We start from the raw sequence: 9869 nt of genomic DNA, 5'->3' as shown, positions 1-9869 counted from the left end.
GACAAACTTAATGTCACTAGTATGCCTCTACTGACTAGCTCATTAATCAAAGATGGTTATGTTTCCTAACCATAGACATGTGTTGTCGTTTGATTAACGAGATCACTTCATTAGGAGAATGATGTGATTGACTTGACCCATTCCATTAGCTTAGCACTTGATCGTTTAGTATGTTGCTATTGCTTTCTTCATGACTTATACATGTTCCTATGACTATGAGATTATGCAACTCCCGTTTACCGGAGGAACACTTTGTGTGCTACCAAACGTCACAGCATAACTGGGTGATTGTAAAGGAGCTCTACAGGTGTCTCCGAAGGTACTTGTTGAGTTGGCGTATTTCGAGATTAGGATTTGTCACTCCGATTGTCGGAGAGGTATCTCTGGGCCCTCTCGGTAATGCACATCACTATAAGCCTTGCAAGCAATGTAGCTAATGAGTTAGTTACGGAATGATGCATTACATAACGAGTAAAGAGACTTGCCGATAACGAGATTGAACTAGGTATTGGGATACCGACGATCGAATCTCGGGCAAGTAACATACCGATGACAAAGGGAACAACGTATGTTGTTATGCGGTTTGACCGACAAAGATCTTCGTAGAATATGTGGGAGCCAATATGAGCATCCAGGTTCCGCTATTGGTTATTGACCAGAAACGTGTTTCGGTCATATCTACATAGTTCTCGAACCCGTAGGGTCCGCACGCTTAAGGTTTCGATGACAGTTTTATTATGAGTTTATGAGTTTTGATGTACCGAAGGAGTTCGGAGTCCCGGATGAGATCGGGGACATGACGAGGAGTCTCAAAATGGTCGAGACGTAAAGATCGATATATTAGATGACTATATTCGGACATCGTGAAGACCATGAAATCTGAGATGGGATCCATATATGAGAACAAAGTATGGACTTTGGTTGACTTGCGCGATGATCGGCAAGCCATCGAGAATAAATGGATCTTCAAGAAGAAGACTGACGCTGATGGTAATGTAACTGTCTACAAAGCTCGACTTGTTGCGAAAGGTTTTCGACAAGTTCAAGGGGTTGACTACGATGAGACTTTCTCACCCGTAGCGATGCTTAAGTCTGTCCGAATCATGTTAGAAATTGCCGCATTTTATGATTATGAAATATGGCAAATGGATGTCAAAACTGCATTCCTGAATGGATTTCTGGAAGAAGAGTTGTATATAATGCAACCGGAAGGTTTTGTCGATCCAAAAGGTGCTAACAAAGTGTGCAAGCTCCAGCGATCCATTTATGGACTGGTGCAAGCCTCTCGGAGTTGGAATAAACGCTTTGATAGTGTGATCAAAGCATATGGTTTTATACCGACTTTTGGAGAAGCCTGTAGTTACAAGAAAGTGAGTGGGAGCTCTGTAGCATTTCTGATATTATATGTAGATGCCATATTATTAATTGGATCGTGAAGACGTACGACTACATCAACCGCGTTGTTCTAACGCTTCCGCTTTCGGTCTACGAGGGTACGTGGAGAACACTCTCCTCTCTCGTTGCTATGCATCACCATGATCTTGCGCGTGCGTAGGAAATTTTTGAAATTACTACGTTCCCCAACAGTGGCATCAGAGCCAGGTTTTATGGGTAGATGTTATATGCACGAGTAGAACACAAGTGAGTTGTGGGCGATACAAGTCATACTGCTTACCAGCATGTCATACTTTGGTTCGGCGGTATTGTTGGATGAAGCAGCCCGGACCGACATTACGCGTACGCTTACGCGAGACCGGTTCTCCCGACGTGCTTTGCACAGAGGTGGCTAGCGGGTGTCAGTTTCTCCAACTTTAGTTGAACCGAGTGTGGCTACGCCCGGTCCTTTCGAAGGTTAAAACAACACTAACTTGACGAACTATCGTTGTGGTTTTGATGCGTAGGTAAGAACGGTTCTTGCTCAGCCCGTAGTAGCCACGTAAAACTTGCAACAACAAAGTAGAGGACGTCTAACTTGTTTTTGCAGGGCATGTTGTGATGTGATATGGTCAAGACGTGATGCTATATTTTATTGTATGAGATGATCATGTTTTGTAACCGAGTTATCGGCAACTGGTAGGAGCCATATGGTTGTCGCTTTATTGTATGAAATGCAAGCGCCCTGTAATTGCTTTACTTTATCACTAAGCGGTAGCGATAGTCGTAGAAGCAATAGGTGGCGAGACGACAACGATTCTACGATGGAGATCAAGGTGTCGCGCCGGTGACGATGGTGATCACGACGGTGCTTCGGAGATGGAGATCACAAGCACAAGATGATGATGGCCATATCATATCACTTATATTGATTGCATGTGATGTTTATCCTTTATGCATCTTATTTTGCTTTGATTGACGGTAGCATTATAAGATGATCTCTCACTAATTATCAAGAAGTGTTCTCCCTGAGTATGTACCCTTGCGAAAGTTCTTCGTGCTGAGACACCATGTGATGATCGGGTGTGATAGGCTCTACGTTCAAATACGACGGGTGCAAAACAGTTGCACACGCGGAAGACTCAGGTTAAACTTGACGAGCCTAGCATATACAGATATGGCCTCAGAACACGGAGACCGAAAGGTCGAGCGTGAATCATATAGTAGATATGATCAACATAGTGATGTTCACCATTGAAAACCACTCCATCTCACGTGATGATCGGACATGGTTTAGTTGATTTGGATCACGTGATCACTTAGATGACTAGAGAGATGTCTGTCTAAGTGGGAGTTCTTAAGTAATATGATTAATTGAACTTAAATTTATCACGAACTTAGTCCATGTAGTATTTTGCAAATTATGTTGTAGATCAATAGCTCGCGTTGTTGCTTTCATATGTTTATTTTGATATGTTCCTAGAGAAAATTAAGTTGAAAGATGATGGTAGCAATTACACGGACTGGGTCCGTAACTTGAGGATTATCCTCATTGCTGCACAGAAGAATTACGTCCTGGAAGCACCGCTGGGTGCCAGGCCTGCTGCAGATGCAACTGACGACGTTAAGAACGTCTGGCAGAGCAAAGCTGATGACTACTCGATAGTTCAGTGTGCCATGCTTTACGGCTTAGAACCGGGTCTTCAACGACGTTTTGAACGTCATGGAGCATATGAGATGTTCCAGGAGTTGAAGTTAATATTTCAAGCAAATGCCCGGATTGAGAGATATGAAGTCTCCAATAAGTTCTATAGCTGTAAGATGGAGGAGAATAGTTCTGTCAGTGAACATATACTCAAAATGTCTGGGTATAATAATCACTTGATTCAGCTGGGAGTTAATCTTCCTGATGATAGTGTCATTGACATAATTCTTCAATCACTGCCACCAAGCTACAAGAGCTTCGTGATGAACTATAATATGCAAGGGATGGACAAGACTATTCCCGAGCTCTTCGCAATGCTAAAGGCTGCGGAGGTAGAAATCAAGAAGGAACATCAAGTGTTGATGGTCAATAAGACCACCAGTTTCAAGAAAAAGGGTAAAGGGAAGAAGAAGGGGAACTTCAAGAAGAACAGCAAGCAAGTTGCTGCTCAAGAGAAGAAACCCAAATCTGGACCTAAGCCTGAGACTGAGTGCTTCTACTGCAAGCAGACTGGACAATGGAAGCGGAACTTCCCCAAGTATTTGGCGGATAAGAAGGATGGCAAGGTGAACAAAGGTATATGTGATATACATGTTATTGATGTGTACCTTAGTAATGCTCGCAGTAGCACCTGGGTATTTGATACTGGTTCTGTTGCTAATATTTGCAACTTGAAACAGGGACTACGGATTAAGCGAAGATTGGCTAAGGACGAGGTGACGATGCGCGTGGGAAATGGTTCCAAAGTCGATGTGATCGCGGTCGGCACGCTACCTCTACATCTACCATCGGGATTAGTTTTAGACCTGAATAATTGTTATTTGGTGCCAGCGTTGAGCATGAACATTATATCTGGATCTTGTTTGATGCGAGACGGCTATTCATTTAAATCAGAGAATAATGGTTGTTCTATTTATATGAGTAATATCTTTTATGGTCATGCACCCTTGAAGAGTGGTCTATTTTTATTAAATCTCGATAGTAGTGATACACACATTCATAATGTTGAATCCAAAAGATGCAGAGTTGATAACGATAGTGCAACTTATTTGTGGCACTGCCGTTTGGGTCATATTGGTGTAAAGCGCATGAAGAAACTCCATACTGATGGACTTCTGGAATCACTTGATTATGAATCACTTGGTACTTGCGAACCATGCCTCATGGGCAAGATGACTAAAACACCGTTCTCCGGGACTATGGAGAGAGCAATAGATTTGTTAGAAATCATACATACAGATGTATGTGGTCCGATGAATGTTGAGGCTCGTGGCGGATATCGTTATTTTCTCACCTTCACAGATGATTTAAGCAGATATGGGTATATCTACTTGATGAAAAAGTCTGAAACTTTTGAAAAGTTCAAAGAATTTCAGAGTGAAGTTGAAAATCATCGTAACAAGAAAATAAAGTTTCTACGATCTGATCATGGAGGAGAATATTTGAGTTACGAGTTTGGTCTACATTTGAAACAACGCGGAATAGTTTCGCAACTCACGCCACCCGGAACACCACAACGTAATGGTGTGTCCGAACGTCGTAATCGTACTTTACTAGATATGGTGCGATCTATGATGTCTCTTACTGATTTACCGCTATCATTTTGGGGTTATGCTTTAGAGACGGCCGCATTCACATTAAATAGGGCACCATCAAAATCCGTTGAGATGACGCCTTATGAACTGTGGTTTGGCAAGAAACCAAAGTTGTCGCTTCTTAAAGTTTGGGGCTGCGATGCTTATGTGAAGAAACTTCAACCAGATAAGCTCGAACCCAAATCGGAGAAATGTGTCTTCATAGGATACCCAAAAGAGACCATTGGGTACACCTTCTATCACAGATCTGAGGGCAAGATTTTTGTTGCTAAATTCGGATCCTTTCTAGAGAAGGAGTTTCTCTCGAAAGAAGTGAGTGGGAGGAAAGTAGAACTTGATGAGGTAACTATACCTACTCCCTTATTGGAAAATAATTCATCACAAGAACCGGTTCCTGTGACGACTACACCAATCAGTGAGGAAGCTAATGATAATGATCATGAAACTTCAGATCAAGTTACTACCAAACTTCGTAGATCAACCAGAGTGAGATCCGCACCAGAGTGGTACGGTAATCCTATTCTGGAAGTCATGTTACTTGACCATGGCGAACCTATGAACTATGAGGAAGCGATGATGAGCCCAGATTCCGCAAAATGGCTTGAGGCCATGAAATCTGAGATGGGATCCATATATGAGAACAAAGTATGGACTTTGGTTGACTTGCGCGATGATCGGCAAGCCATCGAGAATAAATGGATCTTCAAGAAGAAGACTGACGCTGATGGTAATGTAACTGTCTACAAAGCTCGACTTGTTGCGAAAGGTTTTCGACAAGTTCAAGGGGTTGACTACGATGAGACTTTCTCACCCGTAGCGATGCTTAAGTCTGTCCGAATCATGTTAGAAATTGCCGCATTTTATGATTATGAAATATGGCAAATGGATGTCAAAACTGCATTCCTGAATGGATTTCTGGAAGAAGAGTTGTATATAATGCAACCGGAAGGTTTTGTCGATCCAAAAGGTGCTAACAAAGTGTGCAAGCTCCAGCGATCCATTTATGGACTGGTGCAAGCCTCTCGGAGTTGGAATAAACGCTTTGATAGTGTGATCAAAGCATATGGTTTTATACCGACTTTTGGAGAAGCCTGTAGTTACAAGAAAGTGAGTGGGAGCTCTGTAGCATTTCTGATATTATATGCATAAAGGGATACTTGAATAATTTTTTTTCAATGAAAGACCTCGGTGAAGCTGCTTACATATTAGGCATCAAGATCTATAGAGATAGATCAAGACGCTTAATTGGACTTTCACAAAGCACATACCTTGATAAAGTTTTGAAAAGGTTCAAAATGGATCAGGCAAAGAAAGGGTTCTTGCCTGTATTACAAGGTGTGAAGTTGAGTCAGACTCAATGCCCGACCACAGTAGAAGATAGAGAGAAAATGAAAGATGTTCCCTATGCTTCAGCCATAGGCTCTATCATGTATGCAATGCTGTGTACCAGACCTGACGTATGCTTAGCAATAAGTTTGGCAGGGAGGTACCAAAGTAATCCAGGAGTGGATCACTGGACAGCGGTCAAGAATATCCTGAAATACATGAAAAGGACTAAGGATATGTTTCTCGTTTATGGAGGTGACAAAGAGCTAGTCGTAAATGGTTACGTCGATGCAAGCTTTGACACTGATCCGGACGATTCTAAATCGCAAACCAGATACGTGTTTATATTAAACGGTGGAGCTGTCAGTTGGTGCAGTTCTAAACAAAGTGTCGTTGCGGGATCTACATGCGAAGCGGAGTACATAGCTGCTTCGGAAGCAGCAAATGAAGGAGTCTGGATGAAAGAGTTCATTTCTGATCTAGGTGTCATACCTAGTGCATCGGGACCAATGAAGATATTCTGTGATAATACTGGTGAAATTGCCTTGGAAAAGGAATCCAGATTTCACAAGAGGACCAAGCACATCAAGAGACGCTTCAATTCCATCCGGGACCAAGTCCAGGTGGGAGACATAGAGATTTGCAAGATACATACGGATCTGAATGTTGCAGACCCGTTGACTAAGCCTCTTCCACGAGCAAAACATGATCAGCACCAAGACTCCATGGGTGTTAGAATCATTACTGTGTAATCTAGATTATTGACTCTAGTGCAAGTGGGAGACTGAAGGAAATATGCCCTAGAGGCAATAATAAAGTTATTATTTATTTCCTCATATCATGATAAATGTTTATTATTCATGCTAGAATTGTATTAACCAGAAACATGATACATGTGTGAATACATAGACAAACTTAATGTCACTAGTATGCCTCTACTTGACTAGCTCATTAATCAAAGATGGTTATGTTTCCTAACCATAGACATGTGTTGTCATTTGATTAATAAGATCACTTCATTAGGAGAATGATGTGATTGACTTGACCCATTCCGTTAGCTTAGCACTTGATTGTTTAGTATGTTGCTATTGCTTTCTTCATGACTTATACATGTTCCTATGACTATGAGATTATGCAACTCCCGTTTACCGGAGGAACACTTTGTGTGCTACCAAACGTCACAACGTAACTGGGTGATTATAAAGGAGCTCTACAGGTGTCTCCGAAGGTACTTGTTGAGTTGGCGTATTTTGAGATTAGGATTTGTCACTCCGATTGTCGGAGAGGTATCTCTGGGCCCTCTCGGTAATGCACATCACTATAAGCCTTGCAAGCAATGTAGCTAATGAGTTAGTTACGGAATGATGCATTACATAATGAGTAAAGAGACTTGCCGGTAACGAGATTGAACTAGGTATTGGGATACCGACGATCGAATCTCGGGCAAGTAACATACCGATGACAAAGGGAACAACGTATGTTGTTATGCGGTTTGACCGATAAAGATCTTCGTAGAATATGTGGGAGCCAATATGAGCATCCAGGTTCCGCTATTGGTTATTGACCGGAAACGTGTTTCGGTCATGTCTACATAGTTCTCGAACCCGTAGGGTCCGCACGCTTAAGGTTTCGATGACAGTTTTATTATGAGTTTATGAGTTTTGATGTACCGAAGGAGTTCGGAGTCCCGGATGAGATCGTGGACATGACGAGGAGTCTCAAAATGGTCGAGACGTAAAGATCGATATATTAGATGACTATATTCGGACATCGGAAAGGTTCCGAGTGGTTCGGTTATTTTTCGGAGTACCGGAGAGTTACAGGAATACGAGGGAAGAAGTATATGGGCCTTATTGGGCTTTAGGGGAGAGAAAGAGGCAGGCCGCGCCCCCCCCCAATGACTAGTCCGAATTGGACTAGGGGGAGGGGCGGCGCCCCCTCCTTCCTTCACTTCCCTCTCCCCCTTCCTTGTCTCCTACTCCTACTACATGGAAGGGGAGGAATCCTACTCCCGGTGGGAGTAGGACTCCTCCAGGGCGCGCCATTGGGGCCGACCCTCTCCCCCTGCTCCACTCCTTTATATACGGGGGCAGGGGGGCACCTCTAGACACAACAACAATTGATCCCTTGGATCTCTTAGCCGTGTGCGGTGCCCCCCTCCACCATAATCCACCTCGGTCATATCGTAGCGGTGCTTAGGCGAAGCCCTGCGTCGGTAGAACATCATCATCGTCACCACGCCGGCGTGCTGACAGAACTCTCCCTCAAAGCTCGGCTGGATCGGAGTTCGAGGGACGTCATCGAGCTGAACGTGTGCTCAACTCGGAGGTGCCATGCGTTCGGTACTTGATCGGTCGGATCGTGAAGACGTACGACTACATCAACCGCGTTGTTCTAACGCTTCCACTTTCGGTCTACGAGGGTACGTGGACAACACTCTCCCCTCTCGTTGCTATGCATCACCATGATCTTGCGTGTGCGTTGGAAATTTTTGAAATTACTATGTTCGCCAACAAGTTCCGTCAGCACGGCGGCGTGATGACGGTGATGATGAAGTTACCGGTGCAGGGCTTCGCCTAAGCACTACGACGATATGACCGAGGTGGATTATGGTGGAGGGGGGCACCGCACACGGCTAAGATATCAATGACAATTGTTGTGTCTCCATGGGGTGCCCCCCTCCCTGTATATAAAGGAGTGGAGGAGGGGGAGAGGGCGGGCCTCCTAGGCGCGCCCCAAGGGGAGTCCTACTCCTACCGGGAGTAGGATTCCCCCCTTCCCTAGTTGGACTAGGAGAGAAGGAAGGGGGAGAGAGGGAGGAAGGAAAGGGGGGCGCCGCCCCCTCCTAGTCCAATTCGGACCAGAGGGAGAGGGGGCGCGCGGCTTGCCCTGGTCTCCTCTCTCTCTCTCCACTATGGCCCATTAAGGCCCATACACTTACCGGGGGGTTCCGGTAACCTCCCGGTACTCCGGTAAATTCCCGAAGTCACCCGAAACCTTTCCAATGTCCAAATATAGGCTTCCAATATATCGATCTTTACGTCTCGACCATTTGGAGACTCCTCGTCATGTCCGTGATCATATCCGGGACTCCAAACTACATTCAGTACATCAAAACACATAAACTCATAATACTGATTGTCACCGAACGTTTAGCGTGCGGATTCTACGGGTTCGAGAACTATGTAGACATGACCGAGACACATCTCCGGTCAATAACCAATAGCGGAACCTTGATGCTCATATTGGCTCTTACATATTCTATGAAGATCTTTATCGGTCAAACCGCATAACAACATACGTTGTTTCCTTTGTCATCGTTATGTTACTTGCCCGAGATTCGGTCGTCGGTATCACCATACCTAGTTCAATCTCGTTACCGGCAAGTCTCTTTACTCGTTTCGTAATGCATCACCCCGTAACTAACTCATTAGTTGCAGACTAAGGCGTACCCTTGTGGTGGGAAGGGGCTGATGCCTTCCCACCCACCCAGGTTCTAGGCATAGTACTTGCAACTTGGGTTTGTTGCACCAATTATACTGTAGGGGGTTCCCTTACAGTCTTTCTATATTAAAAAAATAACTCATTAGTCACATTGCTTGCAAGGCTTATAGTGATGTGCATTACCGAGAGGGCCCAGAGATACCTCTCCGAGAATCGGAGTGACAAATCCTAATCTCGATCTATGCCAACTCAACAAACACCATTGGAGACACCTGTAGAGCACCTTTATAATCACCCAGTTACGTTGTGACATTTGGTAGCACACAAAGTGTTCCTCCAGTATTCGGGAGTTGCATAATCTCATAGTCATAGGAACATGTATAAGTCATGAAGAAAGCAATATCAACATACTAAACGATCAAGTG

Source organism: Triticum aestivum, chromosome 5D, assembly GCF_018294505.1.
Source record: "Triticum aestivum cultivar Chinese Spring chromosome 5D, IWGSC CS RefSeq v2.1, whole genome shotgun sequence".
NCBI lineage: Eukaryota > Viridiplantae > Streptophyta > Magnoliopsida > Poales > Poaceae > Triticum > Triticum aestivum.
Note: the sequence above shows the minus strand (reverse complement) of the source record.